Raw genomic sequence first — 25,379 nt, forward strand, 5'->3', positions numbered from 1 at the left:
ATTTGTGAATAACTAGATCACCTTGTTTAATCCTCTTGTCTCCATTACTATTTATGTTATGTTGGATAATGGAACTATGACCCAGAAAGACAATTTCCTTCAGTTCATACAATTTACAGAAGTCTGATCTGGGTTCATCATTTGGTCTACCTGGAATTTTTTTTCAACTAAACTACAACTTTCATATAATCTTAGGAATCTTCCCATCCAGTTAATCTTAAATACCCCAATGTCAGCTTCTTACTATTTTGATAGGGATCTTTCTGACTTAGTCTCAGCCAGCTTATATAATTCAAAGGACACTTGCAAACTGTTTTCTAAAATGGCCTCATCCCAAGCCTCCTCTACAGAGATAATAATCCACAGTTAAATATGGCCATGCTTCTTTACCTTAGACCATTTCAGAAGCCATTATTCCTCCAGAAGAAAACCAGCAGCCTTTTAATAAATGTTCCCATGTAATTGCTGGTTTGGTTAATAGCAAGGATATTTGTTTGTTTTATTTATCCCTAACAGGGCTTCAGTAAAAGTTATGCAAAGTTAAAATGCTCAATAAAGCAACCTTCAAGTGACCATCCACATGCTTCTTCACTTTATCACACACTTTATGTTGATTCATCACCAAGAATTAGGGTTTACGACTAGGATGAATGTAGACAGCAAGTATGTATGAGTGTTGGGCAGAGGTGGACAAGTGGTTTAGGATAGGGAAAAGGAAGGCCACATGAGTCTGTTCAGTGGAAGAGGAAGGATGAGACATATATGGGAAGCATTGACATCTGATTTGATGGGGCTATGAGGACATAAATGGAATCCAGAAATGGACAAATTAGAAGAGTAGGTTGCAACCATGTTGCCAAGACATGTGCATTGCTCTAAAGCCATCCCTGCTGCTCACTCTTGATCAGTAGATACTTCCACTGCCACTGTATCAAGGCCACTTGCCATAAACACAAAACTTACTTACCATCTCTAGTTTTTATCATTAAAATAATGTGTTCCCTATTGCATTCCCTTTATTCTGGATGATTTAACATAAAAGTAATATTCTAAAATAATAAACCACTTAACTGATCAAAATTTAGGCTTCAAGTAGATATGGCATATTTACCCTATGACTTCTCACAGCCATTACCACAACTCTGTTACTTGAGATTTTCTATAATCCAGTTTGTGAAGCCTAAGTAGATAATGGGGCCTCACTGGAAAGTTTTGAGGAGAGATGAGTTGATCAGAGTGGTATGTTAAGAAGATAATTTGATCATGTTAAATTGAATGGATTTGAGGACTAGTGGAAACTGGAGTCAGGAGGATCTAAAAAATCCATAGTACTTACTATTTATTTAGTGCTATATTAGACATCTTCAATCAATATATAGCTTCAATCCTCTGAATGCTATGAAGTAAAAGCTATCATCACTTCCATTTTGTAGAAGCAGCAGCGAAAAGAGAGAGAATTTAAGCAACATTCCAGAGTCTATGTGGTTGATAAGGAGCTGACCCTCAACTTTTACCTATGCTGCAGAATTTCAAAGTTCAAACTCTTCTCAACTGTGTTAGAAACACCACCAGGAAGCCATGATAGCCACTGAAGTGTTAAGTAGCAAAACTCAAATTAAGAGCAGGACAGTAGGAATGGAAAGGGTTAGGTTTGAGAAATGTTATAAAGACAGACTTGACCAAATTTGACAGTCTGATGAGATTGAGGGGAAAGAAGAGGAAGAAATTAAAGATGACTGATTTTTCCAGCCTGGATAATTGGGACGATAACAAGGCCATTCTCATAAATAAAGACTTACAGAAAAGAAGCAGATATTGTGGGAAAGAAGAGATAGGAGAAGATGATGTGTTGAGTTTGAGATGCCTGTGGGGCATACAGGTGGAGATGGCCTTTGGGAAAAAATGCAGCTGCAATGTGTTTCCAATCACTGGGCCCCCAAACTCGCTAAAGGTCCAATCATCATTTGTCAACCTGGGTTTTCAGTCTTTAACACATACCCGGTACAGGTACAGCATATTTGTGAGTGACATAGGATAAATGTTCCATAAAAATTTCCATGAAATTTTGGGGAAAAACAAAAGGCTCACACTTGGATACAGACATCCACAAACTCAGCCACCTGGTAACAAGCTGAAATTTTTCTGCAAAACCATCTTAAGCTGCTTATTTTCAAAACTCATAGTATTAGGTACAAATCAGTGGCTTGAGGATAGATTCAATAATAGCTGAGTAATTCCTTTTTCCCTGCAGCAAGCTGCCCTTGTGAAGGTTAATTTGCTCCTGCATGATAATGAAGTCTATTAGGGTTTTTGAAACTGCAAGTTGGCTCAAAATAATATCATTTGTTCAAGGCGAGGCCTAAGAGGACCCTTGGTTCAGCTGAGGTGGGAACAGAAAAGAAAGGGACAAAGGAGCAGAGAGTAGAGAGGAAATGCAAAACCCCTGGGTCCTCCACAAAGCTGAATCTGTTTCAGTTACTAGTAATTTTTAATCATAAAATAGATTGGGTTTGTCCCTTCTAAAAACATAGTAAATCGCCCCCAAATTATATGACAAATAGTATATGATTTCCTTAGTCATGCTGTATACTGTACTACACAGTCCTTACCTCCTTGAATGTATGTTGACCTTTGGAGTTATGCCTGTACTTCCTACTACAGGCTTACTACAGATTCCAGAAATAGCCAAACAAAATATATAGACTTTGCTATCTTAGTTTATCTTAAATAGCATCTGCTTCTTACATGCAATATGTTACTCATTAAAAAAAAAATGAAGCAACTACGTTATTGATCCAAATCTAAACATTGTGAAAATCAGTTTTATTATTTAGCTGAAATCATAATGCATACACACACACACACACACACACACACACACACGCATGCATGAGAATATTCTCTCTCTTTTCTATGTCTCTATTTATAATCAAAATGCTAATTTTTATGATTCTGGTGTTGGGTGATAAAGTCACATTTTATCATTATGGACTCAGTTTTCAGTCTTTTCCCCATATCTTAAATTGGGGAACAGTTGAAAAAAAATACATTTGAGTTCTGCTTCCAGAGTTGATATTTTGGGGATAGAGATGTAGAGCGTTTGCCTAGGAAGTGTGAGGCTCGGGATCCAAACCCTTTTGAAAAACTGATATTTAAAGCAGTCATGTGATTCTTCTGGGCAATATTAGCCTCAACTGAAATAACAGATAACCATGTTCATAGCTTCTGTCTCCTTTGCCATCCTCATATAGAAACCCTAAAAAGCCATATTGATTGTTCTACCTAAGGCCAGCCATGTGACACTGTCTGTATGACAGTACAGGTATAACTCCCTGAGGAAAATTTCCTCTCCAAAATGACAAAGGCAAAGCCGCAGGGAAGGAAAGCTCTTTGCTTCTTCCTCTTTCCCCTTTTCTGTAGTACAGAAGTGAGGCTAGAAAGAGCAGCAGTACCTTCTTGCAACATGAGGCAGGATGCATGAATATTGTGGTCTTTAGGTGAAATGAGAGCAGAATGAAAAGTTGAAGAAAGATTGAGTCCCTGAAGTTCCCAGTGCGCCAACACTGGACATCGGACCTGAACTTTATAAATAGGTGTTCAAGTTACTATTCATTTTAACTATGTATAATTCTTGCAACTAAACCACTGAAACTGACCTAAGAAAACAACTTCATTATAAGGAGAGGTCTTTCCCAATACTTGATAGGGAAACATAGCCCATAATTAGGACAACCAGCTGGGCTGACCAGAGTACCCACCAAACATATGGCAGCAAAGGTCCATAGATCCACTGAGCAGGGCCATGTTCCCTCAAAGACCAGGCCTCATAACAGACACAGAAGAGAAAGTAGAAAACTGCCTAGGAGCCAGACAGCCAGCCATTCCATGTCTTTCTATCCCGGGCCACACAGTTTCTTATGACTAATCCATTCTCTGTGTGGCAGAAAGATATTTTTTGGCGGGCAATCAGAGACATTCTTCTGTTCCACATTCACCTGGCTAGCCTACAAACCTGAGGTTATGTCTTTTCCTAACATACTAATATAAGTTCCCAGTTTTCCCTAGTGTCTCTAAGTCCCAATTCCAAATATTGAGACAGGAGCACTTGGTTGGGAGTGGGGAATAGAAAAGAGTAAACATGTATTCATTCAGCTTCATTCAAAAACTAATTTGTCCAGCTCCTTCTCTGGACTGGCACTGTTCTTGACACTTGGGATGCAGCAGTGAACCAAACCCAGTTTCAGCTCTCATCTTCTGGTTCATGGAAACAGGAAAGAAACAAACAAATAAACAAAATGTGGTGGGAATATGTGATAGAAAAAAAAAATAAAGCAGAGTAAAGCAAAAAGGTTGATGTGGCTATTTTTTTAATAGGATGGCCAGGGTTCTGATATGGTGCCACTTAAACTGAAGTCTAAAGAAAATGAGGGTGACATCCTTGTGGAATCCGGAGACAGCATTCAAAGTACAAACAACAAATGCAAAGGCCAAAAACCAGAGCTTTTGCTTGGTAGGTTTTAAGAAACACCAAAGAAGCCAGCACATCTGAAGCAGAGTGATCGAGGAGGTAAACTAACAGGTAAGCCAAGAGAAGCTTGTAACTAATGGGCTCCATCTTTGTGAGCAGTGACCCTACTCAGGCAAGATTCACATGGACTGGAAAACATTCTTCACAATGCCTAGTACAAATGAATATAAAAGGAGTGACTCTAGGACTCTGAAAGGAAAAATGATCCTATGTGAAAAAATAAGAAAAGACTTTATGGAAAAAAAAATTAAGGCAACATTGCATAAGGAGCTTCACAGCTAGAAAGACCTGAGTTCAATTCCACATGGATCAAACATAGGATCTTAAACAAATGAATTAGCCTCTTTGATTATCATAAAACAGAGTTAGTACCTACCTTAAAGAATTGTTGTGAAAAGGAGATAAATTAAGTTATGCAGTTATTTATGCAAAAAAAGCCCTATGAGGAAAGAACTCTGTGATCAGAAAACATTTTTCTCTTTTAGACACTCATATTAGTATAATATATGGAAGTGCATCAGTAAGAAACATTCTTAGCATTATGCAATCTGATATTTCTTCATTTACTTAAAGTACCTTTTTATGTGTTACATGGAACAGTCAGGACAGATATCCTCAAAGGGCTCTTCTGTTTCTGGCACCCAGCTATTAAAATATATTCATTAAAAATACTCTAATTTGGGGCTGAGGATGTGGCTCAAGTGGTAGTGCGGCCCAGGTTCAATCCTCAGCACCACATACCAACAGAGATGTTGTGTCCACCGATAACTAAAAAATAAATATTAAAATTCTCTCTATCAAAAAAAAATACTCTAATTTAGGAGCTGGGGATATGGCTCAGTTGGTAGAGTGCTTGCCTTGCATGTACAAGGCCCTGGGTTCAATCCCCAGCACCAGGAAAAAAAAAAAAAAAGTCTAATTTCACAGAGTCAAAAATTTCCAACCAATAATATTGCAGAAATATCTTTTGCTTATTTGTATTTATTATTGATACAAGAGAATGGTTCATTGGCTTTTATGAAAAAAAAAGTGAATAAATTCTGAGAGTCACAAAAGAGGCATTTCCATTTATGAATGCTGGCAAAGCTGAAAATGGTAAATCAAAAAATTATTACCAATCAGTTCTGAGAGGTCCTACTGCTTTAAAAATCTGGCACAAATATGAGGCATTAGTAACAGAGCATTTATATAAAGATGAAAGTGAGTGGTCAAGGAACTCGAAAGCCTTGAACAATTAATACATAAACTTTCTGGTAATTGAAATTATGGGCTAGGTAACTCAGATCCAATACATTAATTCACCTTGTGAGTAGGTTGATTTAAAGTTTCCTTTTTAGATATGCATGGTTTACTCAGTAATAATAACAAAAGAGAACCACAAAATTCCACCTACACAGCATCACTCCCTCTGAACCGGCCCCGGCATGTCAGGTTCCACCGCATTTAAACCCACACACCAAGAGTTTAACTTGAGCTTGGCTGGGGGACTTGGATGAGACTTTCACTATTCAGAAACAGAAAATATTAATTATCATCAAATCTGTCATTATTCCCCCATCCCCCACTCCCCATCTTCACCTCACCCATCTGATCCTTTCTCCCTCCAGCCAACACAATAAAAAGCAGTGATTTGCTGAGTAGATTGCGGTTTTACTCAAAAAAAGAACAGGGGGCCAGCTGTGTGTACCTCTGCGAAGTAATCAAAACAGGGCGATGGGAAAGGTATTCCTTGAAGGGCCTCAAGGCAAATTTGTAGAAAATCCCAAAAATATCATTTCACTGAAGTAGATACAAAAGAAAGATGGTGAAGGAGGAGGAAAGAAGGGAGAGGCAGAGAGAGACAGGAAGGAAGAGAGAAAGGGAGTAGCCAGAAGGGAGGAAATAATGAAAGAAGACCAGAGGGAAGAGAGGAGAGATGGAGAAGGAAGGAGCCAAAACAAAAATGAAGCACACACACATGTGTTGAACGCCCTCTCCCCCACTCTCTGTCTTTTGAACTGCGTGTCCAGGCAGATACAGGTGTTTGAAGAGTGTGCAGAAGCAGCAACCAGTGTTAGCCAGGCTTGCTGAAAGAACAAATGCCTACCAGATATGACTTCAGGAGCACCCAGATGACCCTCTGCCCAGAATAACACCACTTCATCCACTGGCCGGTACCTAACATTCCACCGCTCGTGCTTCACAGTTTTTGGAAAGGGCTTTGATGCTTATTGGTATGGCCCTGGGTTACAAAACTCTTTCAGCCTGTTTGCAACTATTTAAAAATCTTGTGGGTGCTTTTCAAGGTCTTTCTTGGGTGATGGATTAGACCCTGAGATAGAATAAGTAAATATGAATCAAAATAGATATCTAAGCTGGAAGAAGTGTCAAACCAGAAAGGTAAATTCATTGAGGACAAAACTTCCCTGTTCAACTTGAACTCAATCCTTGTAAAACCAGGCTTACAATGCATTTAGTATTTAGTCTGTACTTAGAAACTCAGAAAGATCAAAAACAGCTGTTTTGACTTTATATTTATAAAATTACATGTCATATAATTAGGGTAAAAATGTCCCAACCTATTATGCTTTCTTCCCTCTTCCCTCCCTCCCTCCCTCCCCCACCCCTGTCTCTCTCTCTCTTTCTCTCTCCTTCCCCTATACACATTCATATGCATGTACATAGGTACACACTGAAACACAGGCACACAGGCACACAAGATCTCACAACAGTATAGTTCCAGGGTTGATTGGCTCCACAACCAAATATCATTTTTATGCTTATTTCTTTTTTTTCCCCCTTTTTCTGATGCTGGGGATTGAACCTAGGGCTTCATGCATGCTAGGCAAGAACTCTACTGCTGGGCTACACCCCAGCTCCCCAAATATCATTTTTATGAACAAGGTTTTCTATCTTTGTTTTTGGCTGTCCTTTATTTTTCACATTAGCCTTGGGATCATGGTACAAGATAGCTAAAGGTTTCCACGTGCAGACCAAATAGTGTGGAATATTTGTCAAAAAGCAGTGAGAAAACGTTTCCCTTAATTTAACTAGCAAAATTTTATTTATTTGAGAAGAAATATTGCTTTGTAGTTAGAAGCACAGACTTAGCATAGAACTGAGTTGAAACCCAGCTCTACCAATTAGTCACTGTGCTTTCTTGGACTAGTTATTCAACCTCTCTGTTCATAGTTTCCTTGTTTGTAAAGTGAATTTAATGATAATATAGACCTCATAATATATCAACTGAGCTAATGTATGTAAAGATCTTACAATAGCATCTGAATCATTCTAAGTCCTTTCCATGTTTGGTGTTCAGCCTTGGATTGAACCCCACATTCATGCCTACAGCATTAATTGAAAGGGGAGAGCGTCCTAGGGCTGGAAATCATCCCTCTAGAACTACATGGATCCTTGGATAAGAGTAGACGCATAAATAAAACTGATTCTGGTTAAAATGGAGGGTGTAAGTGGTTGTTGGGTATGCAGTGAGCATTGTCTGCTACACATACATCCATTTATCTTTATTACAAATGTATGATTCAGGTAGCATCATTTTCATATCACAGAATCTAAGGCTTGAAGAGGTTAATTAACTTGCCTAAGGTATTAGAAGTCACTATGGTAGGGCTGGTGCCTCACACCAGTCTGCAAGTCCTGTGTTATTTCCATTTATCTTTTTATCAGAAGACCCAAAGTTTCTCATGGCATCTGTTTGCATGCATTTCCTTTGGCCCTATGGAGACACATGCAAAATGGCTTTATATTCCTGTATTTATACTTTAGTTTAGAAGGGTGAAAAGATGGAGGAAGAGAGTAAGAAGAAGATAGAAGGAGATAAAAATTCTTCAATTATTGTTACTAATGAACCATTTAAGTCTCCTCTTATTTATGATACTCACACTTTTTAAAAACATTGGATCAAAGCTATGCAAGACCTAGTTCATCTCCTGGGAAGTCATCTGCCTTAGTTTGGTATAAGCAGTGGATGCTGATATGGGATCTATATTAACATCAAAGTCTCTGAGTAAAAAAAATAGAAGATATAAAGGTATTACTGATCTCTCCTGTCTCTGCAACACAAATCACATCTGACCATAGAGATAATAGAAACTGAGTATAGATACAGCGTAGAGATCTTCTAGCTATAGACCTGTGATCTGCCAGAAGATTCTAACTCCTTATTTAGAGACCACTTCCTTTGCCTCTCTGAAGAACTGAACCCAGGTTGCATTCCTACCTTTCATTCATACCTTTCCCTCTATAACTTTCCATAGACACACCATCAGAGGGAAACAACATCTGTACTGTTCTGTCCAAAGCCACAATCTGCAGGTTGATAATGAAAGTCTAGACACAAACTCAAGTAGTACTCAGAGGTTTTGCTTGTGTCCTTAGTAAACTTGCATAGGTTACTGCAGACGGGTTCATGGTGTGGAGGCCAACTTCCTTCATTTTTGCTTTCAGTTTGGTGAGTTTTTCATGACCTTTCATTGAGGGATTACTACATGCTAGAGACTGTACTAAATATTTTTTAAATTTATTCATTTACTATAATTTGTTATACATGACAGCAGAATTCATTTCATTCATAGTGCAACATAGAGGACAATTTTTCATGTCTCTGGTTGTTCACAAAGTAGAGTCACACCATTTGAGTCTTCATACATGTACTTAGGGTAATAATGTCCATCTCATTCCACCATCTTTCCTATTCCTATGCCCCCTCCCCTTTTCCTCCCTCCCCTTTGCCCTATCTAAAGTCTCTCCATTCCTCCTATACTCCCCCCAATCCCCATTATGGATCAGCATCCATATATCAGAGAAAACATTCCACCTTTGTTTTTGGGGGGATTGACTTACTTCACTTAGCATAATAATCTCCAACTTCATCCATTTACCTGAAAATGCCATGATATTATTCTCTTTTAATTCTGGGTAATATTCCATTATATATATCACAGTTTCTTTATCCATTCATCTACTGAAGGGCATATAGGTTGATCCCATAATTTATGTGCTAAGTATTTTATATGCATTATCTAATTTAAGCTTTCTGATGGTCCTTGAGAAAGATACAGAAAATGAGGCTCAGAGAAGTTGTCTAATATACACTGATTGGTAAGAAATCACACAACTAGAAAATTGTAGAGCTACAACTTTAATGTAGGCCTGACTCAAAGGCAATACTCTTTTTAAAATTAATTTATTTATTTATTCTAATTAGGTATATATGACAGCAGAATGTATTTTGATTGATCGTACACAATTGCACCACAACTTTTCATTTCTCTGGTTGTACATGATGTAGCATGGCACATATGTGCAGTCATACATGTACCTAGGGTAATGATATACATCTCATTCAACCATCTTTCCTGCCACCATACCTCCTCCCCCGCTCCCTCCCCTTTGCCCAATCACAGTTTCTCCATTTTTCCTATCCCCCTCTCCATTATGGATCAGAATCCACTTATCAGAAAATATTCGGCCTTTGTTTTTTGGGATTGGCTTACTTCGCTTAGGCTGATGTTCTCCAATTCCATCCATTCACCTGCAAATGCCATAACTTTATTATATTTTAATGCTGAGTAATATTCCATTGTGTATATATACCATAATTTCTTTATCCATTCATCTGTTGAAGGGCATCTATGTTGGTTCCACAGTTTAGCATTGTGAATTGAGCTGCTATGAAAATTGTTGCAGCTGTGTTACTATAGTATGCTGATTAAGTCCTTTGGATATTGATAGAGGAGTAGTTCAGCTGTGTCAAATTGTGGTTCCATTCCAAGTTTTCTAAGGAATCTCCATACTGCTTTCCAGATTGGTTGCACCAATTTGCTGAGTGTGAAAGTCAATAATATTAATCATGGGGCCATACTTGTCTGTTTCTGTATCCTATTTGTGTCTCAGATATATTAGAGAACAATTCTTTATCTGAAATCTTCAGAATCAGTGGTTGTGATTGAACTTCAACTGACTCATGCATAGAGTGTTCAACAGGAAGTGACAAGACCTTTCTCAAAAGGATTTCCCCTCATACTAGGTAATCCCCGTGCTTATAATCCCAGAGGCTCAGAAGGCTGAAGCAGGAGGATTGCAAATTTGAGGTGGGCCTCAGCATCTTAGTAAGATCCTGACTCAAAATAAAAAATAAAAAGGGCTGTAGGGTGTGGCTCAGTGGTAGAGCACTCCTGGGTTCAATCCCAAGTATCAAAGATTTAAAAAAATACAAAGACTAAGAATCACCCTTCACTATGCTAACTATCTACTTGCTGAAGTAGAGGTTGATCAACTAGGTTCTGTTGGTCAAATCTAGTCCACTGTTTGTTATTGTAAGTAAATCTGCATTGTAACACAGGCACATATATTTATTAATAAAATTGTAGTTTTTTTTTTTTTTACTCTATGACAGCAGTATTAGGTAGATGTTACAGATACTGTATTATCTATAAAGTTTCTATATTTATTATCTAGTCCTTTGGAGAAAAAGTTTGCTGACCTCCCAGGATAGAACATCCCTGACCTCAAATATATCCTAACAGATTTGATTTGTTAAAATTTGTAGAACTTTTTATTTTATTCGACGTACAGACTTTCTAAGAATACTGATCAGAAGTGCTTGAGACTGAAAATAGCATTCTGAATATGGTTTCTTGTGCATCCCTCTCATTTTAGGAAGGGGATAATAGAAGAGAAAAAAAAAAGCCCAAATTTCGAAAACAAATAGACCTGGGTTCCAGTTTTGGAACACGGCGATCAAGTGGGGATAATTACACTCAGGTTATATTCCTGTGAACATGAGGCCCAGAATATAAAGTGCTGAGCACAATGCCTGGCACATGGAAAATAGAAGTTATTTTTCATATGGAAGAAACCAGGCTGTTAGGTCCTGATGTTTGCAAGAATGAGAATCTGGGTTCCCCGAGTTGCAAGCACTATCTTGCTGCATGATGTCACATCCAACTTTATTTACTAAGCACTTGAACTATAATGAGATGAATAGAAACAGCAACTGCTCAAAGTACCACTTACCCCATTGCTGAAAAAGGACATTATGGATCTGAGTTGAGCAATCTGTTCCATCTGTAAAGTAATCTGCTTCCCAGCACCAGCTCCCAGCACCCCACACTGGGAGAGAAGACACAAGTCTGCAGGGCCCTGACTCCTCCTGAACCCTGGACCCTGCTGCTCTCTCTGCACCCAGGAAACCTTCAACCACTAACCAAGTTCTCACCTGGGAAGACTTCATCTGATGATTTCAGGTGATAGGTTGCTTAGAGTAATTCAGAGGCTAAGGGTCTCAATAATCGTTTAACTCCACAAAGCCTACCATGAAAAAGAAGACTAAGTCAAATAACCAAGGGTTCAAGGAAGGGGCATGGTGAGAAGGGTCTTTAATTTGAGAAAATGTCACCATGAAGAGATTTGATTGGCCTGGTGACATGAAGCCTGATAAATGACAAGATCTGATGTTCATAAATCTGCCATGCTTGCCGTTTCTGCAAGAGACCAGGCTTTCATGGGGCTACAGAAGTAAAATAAGGACCAATGAGGCAGATTTAGAAAAACAGAGGCTTTCAAGTGTTAAAGCTGACTTTTAAAAATGGAACAGTCTGCCTGAGGAGGTAGTGAGTTCCCTAATTTCTGGGCATGTCAAAGCAGATGCTAGTTTCCTCCTTGCCAGCTACAATAAGGGTGATTCCAAAACACAGTGTGAAATTAGAGTAGTGATGCTGTAAAATACATTCTAGTTCATGTATTGATACTACCCGATCCATGATATTGATGTTACTACTCAATATATTTGTATTGTTGCTGTGGTTTTGAAGCTGGCTGTACATATTTTTTTTTTCCAACAACATATCTCTCTAATTGATTAAGGGACTTAGCACACTAGAAGACCACATAGTTACAGTTAGTCTTCTTGCAATCTACCCTGGCCAAACATGTACCCACTGCAAAAGCCTAGTAAGTGACACATTTTAATTTGGAAAGGTTTGAATCCCTGTTAATATAACACATTAAAAAATGAAAACTTCTAACACAACAATACTGCATTTGTTCCCATTCTTAATTTCATTGTAACTGTCTGTGTTGTTTTTCTTCATCAAACTATCAGACCATTCAGATCCATCTCTTTCTTAAGTTTGAGTTTACTGTTTTATGAAATACACATGTGGCTTAGAAATTTCCCCAGGACCTTCGAATATGAGATATGTGTGACACAAGTGATTACAGCATCTCCTTTGTAGCCTGATAACTACATTTTGGTTGAGTACGGCATGTAGACTTGCCACCCTCTCACACCCAATGCCATCGAAGCCCCACAGAGCTGGAAACAGTAAGGGAAGTGCCTTGATTGGGCAGAAAGCCACACACTACACGTTTCACACAGACCTCCCGTTCCATGTTACTTCCTCTCTCTTCTTCTGTTGCCAAACCACCACAGTTCAGCTAATTCCTCCCCCAGCAGCGTCTCACCCAGCGCTGCAATTACAGTGGAGACAGAAATGGAGTTGGAAATGAAGTAATAAGGAGGCAGAGAGTGGAGGCTACCGTGATTCATCCCTAAAGCATGCAGGGTCATTAAAAATATATACATGGTCCGGTAATCACTAATTTTACCCACTAACTAAAAGAAGGAGGAAGAAATGAAAATTAGGTGTTTTGAGAAAACCCTGCCTCTCTCTTGGTCTCTTCCAGAGGAAGCAGCTTGCTTAAGGGGACGTGTATGTGTTCTAAGCACAGTGCCAAACCTGTCATCATTAGTAATCCCAAGGTATTATTTAAAACAGCCACGGCCAAGTAAAGGAAGAGACTAGGGATTGCTAACAATGTCTGGTCTTTACACTTCATGGTTAAAACACACATTCTACTAAGTTTTTCCTAAACTGAAATCATTTATACATCAATACTTTAAAGTAGGCTTGAAGCAATATTTGGGTACTTGTCTTTATGACCTCAATTTTTCCAGAAGAGAAAAGTGAAAAACTGATATGACATCCCAAGAAATTTTTCTCATGGCCCAATTTTAAAGGAATTTGCTTATTTTGTTTTCTACTTGTCACCAACATGGAAATCTGCACAGTTCCCTTGAAATCCACTTCTCCCAGCTGATGTGTTCCTACCAGCAGGGTCTTCCTTGCCTCCAAGAATTCTAATCTTCACCATTTTGACATTTTTTTTCTCATGCTCTTCCATTTCTGCTATTTCCCTAACCCCCCACTTCCAAAGTCAATTGAAGATCTCCTGATGTGCCTCTTCTATAGGGTCACCTCACCTTCAAGTTCAATCAGTCCAGTAGTATGAGTACTCATCTCCTCACCCCTACTCCACTGTGCCATCCCAACAGGCCTCCCTGTCTCCCTCCCTCCTTACTCTGTTCCCCCACTCAAATCAATTTCTCAGTTCCTTCTGTTATCAATCACACAAACTTTCGAGGGTCTTACTGTAGTAGTATTTCCAATTTTCCACCTAGAAAATCCTTATCCAATATCTAAGGTCTATGCCCTTTCAGATGCTATCCTCTAGTAATTTGAGCAAGTTAAGATACTCAGTGTAGTACACACATTCTACACTAGCGATCAAAGCCTCTCTCCATCATCTGCCCCCATCTCTATCTTTATCATCCAACTTGCACTCATTACACTCAAACAAAAACTACACCCACTCAATGTTCCGAGTTTCTCTTTCTGACCTTGTGGCTTTATTCTTGCTAAACATTCCACCTGGAATAGCCTTTTGCTTCAATCTCTTCTTCACATCCCAATTACTCACCTGGTATTCTCCCTCTCAAGGTCATGTCATATTCTACTTCCTTTGGTTTGCTCAGATGCAGCCACAACCACACAGATTCTCTACTCAGTGTCAACTCCTCTTTACTGGTATGACTTTGTTGCACCTTCTACATAGATATCTATACACTTAAAATACTTCTGCTATTAGAACAGGCATTATTTACAGCAGGAACTGTGTTACTTAGCTCCATATCACTACCACAGCTAAAATAGAGATTTGTATATATTCATACTCAATGCATGCTTGTTCTATTTGAACAGCTTGTTTGAACTTGGCTTGAAATATTATTTTTATGCATACTGCTTGGTGTCTAAGCCAACATGTCAAGTAAAGATTGATTTGGAGAAGTTTAGTCAAAAAAGAAAAGGGCCCAGAACTCCCTACAGGGGATGCATTTTTCCATTCCCTTCTTCCTGGAGTCATCAAAAGGCATGAATACACTTAGTACCTTCACCTCAACAAATATTTGATAAATTAGTGGTTTTGTGGGTTGCAATTGTTATAGTCAACAGTGATTTCACTTTTAGATATTTATAAATATTCATTAAATTTTCAAGATGTGTTGTGAAAACTTAGTGCTCTTTTTCCCTTAGGAAAAGAAGTGTAGATCAAAATTAAACTTAAGGTAGGAATTAATTATTCACATGCTTTCAAATGTGATCAACATCATTAAACTCTCTCCAAATATTTTTAAATTGGCAATAAATACTTATTGCCAAGTTGAAGGAAAAGTCTCATTTCCTTTAGGGAAAGAGAGAGGATAGTGAATCCTGGGGATTCTTATGCAAAAATTTTAATTAGAGCTGAAAGTTTACTGCAAGCCCATTAGAAAATGTATGCCCTGAATTATAGTTTGGATCTTAAATGTTCCCCAAGGCTCATGGGTTCTAGGTTCTATCTAGCTTGTTATGAGACTGGTAGCTAGTAGAACCATTAGGAGGTGTGGTCTAGCTAGGTGCAGTTCTGCACACCTGTAATCCCAACAACTTGGGAGGCTAAGGCAGGATGATGACAAGTTTAAAGCTTGCCTGAGCAACTTAGCAAGGCCATTAGCAACTTAGCAAGACCTTTAGACCCTGTCTCAAATAGGCTTGGGATGTGGCTTGGTGGTTAAACACCCCTGGGTTCAATCCTTGGTGCAAAAAGAAAAAAAAAAAGTGGGGTGGATTTAGCTGGAGGAAGTTAAGTCACTGACTTCATGCCATTGAAGAAGATATCGAATCATTCTCTCTCTCTCTCTCTCTCTCTCTCTCTCTCTCTCTCTCTCTCTCTCTCTCTCTCTCTCTCTCTTCCTTTGTGGCAACCATGGAGTGAGCAGATTTCCTCCACAATGTGTTCTTGCCATAATATGCTGCCTTGCCACAGGGTGAAATGCAACAGAGTGCAGCCACCAAAGACTGAAATCAGGAGTCAAAATAAATCTTCCTTCTTTTACATTTATTGTGTCAGGTATGTTGTCACAGCAATGGAAAACTGACTACCACACCCCGATATCATAGTCTTAGAGAATTCTCAATGCAATTACCTGGGTTCCATGCCTCAACTACTACACTCCCACTACACATATGAGAGCCATTAAATCGAGAAATCAGTGAGATTAGTGTCCTTTGAGTTCATATTCTTTTTAAGTTTTGTATGATATAAAAGCAAGAAAAAGTGACTTAGCCTTGAAATTTATCCAGAGAGTTTGAACAAATGGTTACTGCATTTTTTGACAAGCACTATTTTATGTTAACTGGACTTAGAGACTGACTTTTATATCCCTTCAGGAAGGGATTTCTCCCCAGTGTTTGTTAGGTATCACACTCACCCAATATTTTTACTTCATGTCAAGCTACAAGAAAATTGTCAGAGCTTGGCTGAGGCAGGTGGGAGTAATGCCTACCCCAGCCTCGCCCATTTCTAACAGGTTCCACAGATCCCTGGCTCAGAATCATTAGCTCTTTTTCTAAAATTCTTCACATGATTCAGTGAAAAACTTGGAGTGTAAGAATTTTAGAATAAAGGATTCGAAGTATTGAGGCATTGACAAAATAGGCTATCATCGGGCCATTTTCAACATACATATTTTTTTCCTCTGGCTTCCAGACAAATACAACATTATTTCCACATAGGAGTGGGAAGACACTGCCTTAGTCATCTTTTTTTGTGCTGGTCAATGGAAAGATCCTGGGGGCAACTTCCTATGTGCCTGGGCACGTTCACAATTTGTGTGGGTTTCTCTAAAAGAATTCTTTATTTAGTGACTGTTGAGAGTATTTCAGACACAAAATAAGGGGCATCACTCTTCCATGATGAAAAGGGGGTATGTAGGACTTGGGAAGGCCCAGACCCAGGAAGAATGAAGTACTGACTTTCTACTCTAGGCTAACCAGTAAGGAGGAGAAGTAAAGAAGAAGGAAACATCAGGCCACAGCCATCAAATGAATGTACCTACTGCTGATTTAAAAATTCCAAGGATTAAATGACATCCCACTGTTTACATCCTCTATGACAAATAAATTTGTCTGAGTCACATAGGGACAATGGCAGCGAAACTGGGTTTAGATCTCGAGTCTCCTGAATCTTCTATGATATTCAAAAATATACTTCCCTTCTCATCCTACAAGTGCAGCTAGCCTAGAGAAAACAGACTGAAGGACATAAAAACTTTTGATTTTTCAGACTCTGAGGCATTGTTTCTGCCCTCTCATCACGTAGCAGCACTTGCCACCTCAAACTGCCACCTACACACTTCTCTACCTCTCCAATCACACTGAAAGCCCTTGAAAAGAAAGATGATATATTTTACCTCTCCACTTAGCTCTCGAGTGCTTGACATACAATACAAACTGAATAGTTATTGAATTAATGGATTGACTCCTGATTCTGTGTAACGACAGAGGAAAATTCTAGGATCAAAGGGTTTTAAGAGGAAACTGATTTCCACTCAACACGTTAAAAACCATTCTAACCAGTCTTCCTGAGTTAGACAGGCAAAGGAAAAAGTTGTGAATTCTATTTTACCAGAAACCTTCAAACAGAGGCTGTATAATAATATGTTAGGGTTACCAGAGAGAAAATGCCTGCCTTGGGTGGTCTCCAATTTACTCAAGCTATGACTATTCTACTCCGGACCCCACATCTTATCATTGAGAAGAGTCTCTAGCGCCACCTTCCTGTTAGATGGGGTATTTTGTAAAGTTCTCTCCTTGTCTAAACTGGTTAGTGGATTTACTAATCCTAATTAACATTGAGCCTCTGCAGTAAATTTAAACAGAGAAGAACTTAACAGAAGTAGTATATGGTTGGGAAATAAGCTTAATATTGTAATATGGAGCTTATTTATATTTGAAGAATGCCACCACCATCCTGTGAGAAAAATGATACAGATAAAATATACAGGAGTTTCAACATAGATCAGTATAAGAAAATACAGACAAATCAAATCTGAAAACTAATAAGATCCTTTCAGTTTACCTGAACCAACACATGTGGTTTCAAAAGGAGACTCATTTAGAATCACACAGCCAGGGCCTGGTAGAGTTGGCACAACATTCCGCTGATTACAAGGCCAGAATTCTTTTCATTACCCAATGCTGTGAAGCCCACTATAATATAACACTTAATTATACAGGTTCGGGAATACAAGTCAAAGCAGATCCCAAGTGTAATAATAGCTGCTTAAAACTACATATGGGAAAAGCATGCTATAACATGGTTAATCTATGACGTAAATAAATTATAAAGGGATTGATTGCACTGTATTTTTCCCATCAAGAACTGAGTTGTATTCCCAGATCATGTGGGTCATCTGTGCTGTAAACTATATAATGTGATCTCATTGGAATCCAAACCAGATGAGAGACATTGGGGCATCAGAGTGTAGAGAAAATGCAAAATACACAAGTACCCTATTAGGCTTTGATTTAGAGCAACTTATTTAAACTGACCAACTACCCTGCAAAGTAGGTATTTTTATCTCCACTTTTACAGATGAAACTAGGGTTCAAAAACAAAAAGTGCTCATATATTGTCATACACCAGTAAATGGCAGTGAGGATTAAAATCCACATTGGTTTACTTCTCAAACCCACGTTTTCCCTAAGGAATCAGGACACTTCAGTTGTCCAAAGCTCAGTAAATAAGTTTAATTTCACGTACTTCACTTTCCCTCTTTGCCTTAGTCAATCTCTAAGGCTCCTTCCAGTTCTGGAAGCTCTTCTGATACATATATTAGGATTGAAAATCCTTATATATATATATTCTATCAAAAATAAATTAATAATATAAAACACAAGCATGCATACTACCTAGAATGTCTAGACTTATTTATTTTCATTTTTTCTGATAGGGCATACTTATCAAGGTGAGTTTGAATGTTGACACCAACTGAGGGCCTTCAGTAATGAAGCGACACATTCACAGTTTCTTTATATGCACGTGGGCAAGCTTAAGGTAGGCATCTACTATGCGCAGGACTCTATAAACAGCTGCAGCTTAAACAGGCAACATCCTCAGGAGTCAGCTGGTGCTGAAAGACGAGATCATTGACCATCTCAACTCTGTGCAGTAGGATCTCTTTGAGTCCATCGGCCTTAGAGGACTTCCCATGCAGAGAGAGCAACCCATCTTCAAGACATTTTAGAGCAATGGGAAATATCTCACCAGGCCTGTGAATCAAAGAGGCCTAACTCTGTCCTTATTTCCCAATGACTATTGTAAGATGACTTCACATTCAATTGGGCCTAAATTCTTTATTTATAAATTCAAAATTAACCATCACCCTGGCTTCACTGAATGGGGGGTGAGGAGAGAGAGAGAATATGTATGTGTGTGTGTGTATCCAGTCAAATAATGAGTGTACTGGGGTCTTGCAGATTCTATACTAAGAGCATAGAATACTAAGGTACAAAGAGCTGAGATGATCACTCTCTCTGTAGTCAAAATTTTAGCTAATTCTTTCACTCTCATTGATTTATTCACATCAGAGATAGGCTTTTACTACTGTCTTTATCGTGTGTGTGTGTGTGTGTGTGTGTATATGAGCATGGTAGAAAAAGCATGAGTTTGGTGTCATGCAGATAGGTGTTTCATCCCAGGTAAATCACAGCCTGGCTTTGTGGTCTTGAGTATGTCTGATACTCTGTCTGCTTCAGTATCCTCATCTGTAAAATGGAGAGAATTTTGCCTGGATAGTGTAATTGAATTCATAATGACATATCTAAGAAAGCCTAATACATCTGGTTCACAGTAGCTGTGTGATAAAATTGTAGTAGTCACTGTAATTATTCACCACTCCATTCAAATGACCAATGATGAACAGTAGGAAAGGAAAAGTCACCCCTTCCCAGAACCCTGCCCACCAACCCCAGGTCTCTTGGCCTTTCCAGCTGTCATTGACTTGCTGTGGGACAGGAGCCCATACACAGTTAGTGCTAAGTGAACCTAGAATACTGTCGCTCTGCCCTTCTGCACTTTCCACAGGCTACCACTTGAGCACTTCTACTGCCACCCAGCAACTACCCAGGGGAACTACATGTATTTCAGACAAGTCCAATTTAAAGGGATAATTATTTGAAAATTCCAAGAAGCAAGAGGAAAGACCTTTATTGAAAGCCTTCTCCCTAGCAGTGAAGTTCACAAGGAGTTAAATGCTGAGATGGGGTTAAATTCAAAGATCCAACACTGTCCAGACCTGTTCCTTTCCATAAGGTATGATTGCTGTAAAACCACCTGGGCTTTCCTTTTCTCTTCATCATCATCATCATATTATTATTTTTTAAGAGGACCCAGATAACAATTTCAAATTACAGAATTTTAGATCCAAAGGATACCTAGAAGAGATCATTGCTAGGCTATTCTTTCACTGCAGATAGAGATGTTAAAAAATACAGAGAAGAGAGAAGAAAACCCATGTCAGAGAGTTCATTAAGGAAAAGTCAAAACTCTAATTCCACTCTACTATCTACTCAACCAATGCTCCTCTCCATAGCTGTTTCTAAATAGCAGGTTCCCTGAGGAATGTAAAAAATTGCTAGAACTTGAAGATTTGGGTCAATGAACAAGATGCTTAGTGGTTTACCCAGCTTTCAGTTCTACTCTCAGTTTTGCCATCAGGGTTCTTGGTCACAGTCTTCTACAGCTATAAAGTAAGGGGGTTGAGGGGCTGGAATTGTGGCTCAGTGGTAGAGCTCTTGCCTACCATATGTGAAGCATGGTTCTATTCTCAGCAGCACATCAAATAAATAAATAAAATAAAGATATTTATTATGCCCATCTATAGCTAAAACATTTTTTTTTTTAAAGTAAGGGGATTGAACCAATCACTTGAAACTCCCTTTCAGCTCCAAAAGCTCATATTTCTTATCATTCATTCTCATTTATTGAATGAAAATAATAGCACCTCAGAAAAATTTAAACATATCATTGACGGTTCTTTTGCAATAAATCAGAAGAAACAAATCCTGAACGCTGATGCTCTGGCAAGCATCCCTCAGCCCCATGCCATTCCTTAGGATGGGTTCTTCTGAAAACATGCCTAATGAAGCCCCAGGGCTTGTCCCATTTGTTGCACGTGCTTCTTCTCACTTACATCCTAGCTGGTACACAACACATCAGTGCAGTCTCTCCTTTCTGAAGGGATCTTTGTCAGTTAAAATCATTACAACTTCTGTTTTGTTTTTTTTTTTTTTAAAGCGGGGGGGGGGGCAGCATTAGAAACAAAACCAAAATAGCACATGGGTGATTACTAAGAAATACTTTGGAAAATCATGGGGAGAGGTGGTATATTGTAATAGAGGATGGACGTGTAGACTAGATTTTAAAAGAAAGACCCAAAACTTAAAACTCTCACTCAGAAAGTTAGAGTAATAGGATTTTTACTGTGTTTTTTGTCTAAGCCCCACCCTCCACCTCTGTTTTTTTTTTTTTTTCTTGTGTGTTTTTATTCTTATTTTCTTCTGTGTGCTTTATAAAAAGAATACCAAGGCTATTAACTGGGGTACTTTTAAGGATAGTTGATCCAAAAGCAGTTCTAAGATTTAATTGCTAAGTTTCAATAGTCCCATTTAGTGAAGGAAAATACATAAGATGATTCTTCCCATAATGAGAATAGAAAAGCTAAATCGATGGGGCTTGCAAAATCAACAATTAAACAATGATTACAAGCAGCAAGAGTAAACTCAAGAATACGCCATGCCTTAAAGATCCAAATTCCCTGGCTGCATAGACTCTGGGATTATCCCAGGAAAGATTCAGCTTTTTCAGAGAACCAATTTCTTTCTTTGAAGCCAAATCCCTGATTTACATTCCATTTATGCTTCAGAATCCTGCCATTAAATAAATGCCGTATCTCTAACATTGATGGGTCACCTTGTTATTCAGAGAAACAGACTCTTACAGAACCTCAAGTCAGGTACTCTCAGGAAGCACATAGTGAATGCAGCATACCTTTGGGGGTGGGTGTCAGGCATTCCCCAGCAGGGATGGGATCCTGCCTTCTGCAGGAATTCCTGGGCAACAACTTCCTAAGGAGGTATTTCTCATTTAAATATAACTTCTTGGCAACCAAATATTTATCTGGAAGAAATTGGGAGTGGCCCTGTCCAATAAGGCACCTGGGTTCAATCCATTACTCAAAAATAACAGGATTGTGGCATTTGGGGAACGCCTCCCCAGAGAGATTTGCCAAGAAATAGCTCAGCAATCCCCCTCCATCCACCCATCCTTGTCAACACGCCTCCCTTGGCATTATGAGTGAGTGGACAGTACCACACCCAAGATCAAATCCAGGGCATTCTTGGCACAGATCCCCAGAGGCAAAGTCAGGGTGTGCATGACAAAATCCTCGCTTATTGCCCAGTTCATCACAGCATGTGATATAACTTGATCTGTGCTGAGGACAGTAGGTCCATAAGCTCCAAGGCAATTCTGTTTCAGCCTTTAACTCCATTCAAGCAAGTCTCAAGTGCCTTTGCTCTATTGGGTTCTGAAATCATTAGTGCTGCTGGTATGAAGGTGACTTTCAGAATCTTACCTTTAACCTCAACTTTCCACACCATTATGCATCTGACACCTCTCCCCAGAACTGGCTCAAAGACCTGATTACACTTTTCTCAGTGGTCCACTCTATCCCATACTCCACTCCCTATATTAATCACTCAGCATTTATTAAGCACATGGCAATGTGCCTATCACACTGAAGCTGCTCTACAGATTTGTTGAAGCATGGAGATACATAAAGAACCCAGGCTTTATCATTCCCAATGTCCAAAGTAAATAAAACCTTCTACCTGGCCTTTCAACACTGCCCATGAACATGTTTTCTCTCTGTCCACTTTCCCTATGTTCCAGATACTCAGGAGACTACTCATACTCATACTAAGCTACTCCTCATACTTTGCATCTTCACATCTTTTTGTCACATTTTTTATCAGTCTATGAGGCACCATATTCTTCTCTATCAAAATCCATCAACATATTCATTTTTTTAGCAAAATTTGCACCACTAAGAAATGTGTGCCCAGTGTAGGTTCCCATAATATATTGCTTTCATATTCCATTGAGGGTTTGTAATGTTATGCCTTATATGAAAATTAATTTTATATATATTTAGTTTCCTCATCCACAATTAGATCTCAAGCTTATTTGAAGACAGGGCCAATGGATGTTTTATCTCATACATATACATATGCATATACATGATGTTTTTCCTAGCAGAGACTAGTAGGCCACTGCCTTCTGTTTGTTGAATAATCATACTGAAACTATCACAACTAATTCTGTTTCTGGTATCGAGATGCAGCAAAATATAAGTTATCATAAATTAAAAAAAAAACATGAGGTAAACATATAATGGTGGCAACTATATAAAATAACTGAAATAGTCTTTTAACTAAAAAAAAGGATGATAAATTATCTGTTGTCCTGTTGTTCCCACTTATAAGTCATGTTTTGTGTTATAACCAGCTTCCTCTGGTGGTCAAATGATATAAGGTATAACCAAAGATGTTTTAGGTGACCATGTACTGGATTTAAGATCACTTCACCATGTACATGTATGGACTCATCCCTTATATGCATTTCCTGCCTGGTTTGAGTTGGATGATTCCATCTTGTTTTTATGGAAATTTTTACATATGCTTTCCTAGTCACAGAAAAAAAAAATATCCCTTATCTCCCATCAGTGGGGTTTCACTGTCTCAAACGAACACATCAAGTTTCTATTCCAATCAGAAAACTGGCTCCAGCTCTCTGTTAGTCACTGCATAGCAGTCCTTGAGTTGACTGAATGATTAATACTCCTTTCTTGCTAAATTTATAAAACAGACCTGTAGTCCTGACTGTCCTCAGCAGCTTCTCAGGGAATAGCACTTTGAAATACTTTAAAGGATCCATGTAGAGTAACTTCTATCTTCCAACAAAGAGCAAAGCAAATTGGATTAAAAAAAAGAATTAGTTAAAGGAAAATAAAAGAAAAGGAAGCTAAATGGAAAAGAAAAGGAGCAGTTAGAGCAGTCACCAGGTGGGCACTACCCATGCATTCTTATTTAGTCCTCACAGCTCAATGAGTACACATTGCCAATAAGTGAGGATCTAAGCATGGAATCATGATATGTAGAATCCTCCACAATACTGTTATTTTACATTTAAAAACCACAATCCTCACCACCTTTGACCCTCAGGACCTGGCAGCATCTTATTCTGTGAATCAGTTACTTAGGATTAGGTTTGGCTGCAGTATAAAAGAAAAATTCCATCTAATGACCAACTGTACATCTCTTCTCTTGGTAAAAGAAAAAAAGGTGGGCAGTATAGGACCAGAAGGGCAGCTCCACTGAATCATGAAGAAGCGAGGCTCCTTTAAATACCCCACCCTGCCATCCCTACTTGTGGTCCTAGGATCCATAATCCACAGTGGCTGGAATGTTACATCCATATGGGATGGGGGAGTGGGGAGGAAGTAGGAAAAGTCCCTGAAGAATACTTCCTTGGCTTTTGAGGAGTCTTCCCACAAGGCCCTCCCATTTTTCCTGCTCACATTCTACTCTATGGGACTCAGTCAAATGGACAGACCTGGCCTGAAGACAGCCTGAGTGAGGTGGTTAGTGTTTCAACTGTGCATAGGCTTCCCCAATAACTTCTAAATCCTGCCAGAAGAGAGGATGAGAGAATGTTACTGGGAACCAATACCAGGCCATTAGTATTTGCAGATGGTTTTCTGACTCTGATAGTGAATTTCAAGTTATAAAGTCAGAATTTTCATTATTTTAATTTAGAAAAGGTAGTAAAATAAACCTGTTTTTTTTTCCTTCTTATTCATGCCTAAAGATATTCCACAGAGAAGGTATAAGTTGCTGCTCATTGCCTAAGTGGAAATAGAAGATGTGCCAACATGCCATGACTCTTCAGCTCGAAGCCATTCTGGGAAGAAGAGGCTCACGTCATTATTAGCTGCACTACTCTCTCACTCTGCAGCTACACTGAGACTTTGAGACCCCAAGCCCTACAAAGATCATGGCCAACCTCTCTCCTCAAGTACACATCGAAATACAAACCATAGTAAGTCACCAAGCTGAATCTTTTCACAAGTGTGAAAAGATAAAAGATCTTCTTTCTAGATTCACAGATTTCAAAAATTAAAAAAAATACTTTAAGGATAAAGTTATATCATTTTTGGTAGCAAGGTTTGCTGTTGTCTTTGATCTGTGCTTGTCTCCATGTCTGGTAGTTCAGCACATCTACAATTTTTCTTGGATTTCAGTTCTTATCCTAAAGCATATGGACTGAAGAAATGTTTCTACAAATAGTGATTAATATGAAAGAGAAAATATTGTGTTGCTTTATATTATTTAGCGAATTAGTTTTTGGAGAGAGAAGAGGTAAGAGATCTGAGTTACTCCTTAAGAAAAGCAAGAACCTGGACCCTTGTTCAATAGTCTTTTATCCCACTTTCTTCTCAGTGGAATTGCTTTGATTTGTGCCTAAAAATTATGTCTTCACTAATGAGGTCATAGTCCATTGTTTTGATGAATCTAATAGTTAGACACATCTAAATAAAGAAAAAATCAATCAACTTCATACCTTG

The 25,379-nt window shown here is 38.7% G+C and overlaps 1 protein-coding gene and 1 long non-coding RNA gene across 2 annotated transcripts in view; one reads left to right on the top strand and one right to left on the bottom strand.

The window, feature by feature from the left end:
* Positions 1-24,852, top strand: part of LOC308653934 — a 148,065-nt gene extending 123,213 nt beyond the window's left edge. The window contains exons 2-3 of the long non-coding RNA XR_014023139.1: positions 4,375-4,579; positions 24,623-24,852. This is a non-coding gene — a long non-coding RNA (uncharacterized lncRNA). The remainder of the gene's footprint in view (positions 1-4,374; positions 4,580-24,622) is intronic.
* Positions 1-25,379, bottom strand: part of TPRG1 (tumor protein p63 regulated 1) — a 148,544-nt gene that overhangs the window by 37,874 nt on the left and 85,291 nt on the right. The window lies entirely within an intron of this gene.

The sequence above is a fragment of the Spermophilus citellus genome (assembly GCF_964194105.1).
Source record: "Spermophilus citellus genome assembly, chromosome: 7".
NCBI classification, from domain to species: Eukaryota; Metazoa; Chordata; class Mammalia; order Rodentia; family Sciuridae; genus Spermophilus; species Spermophilus citellus.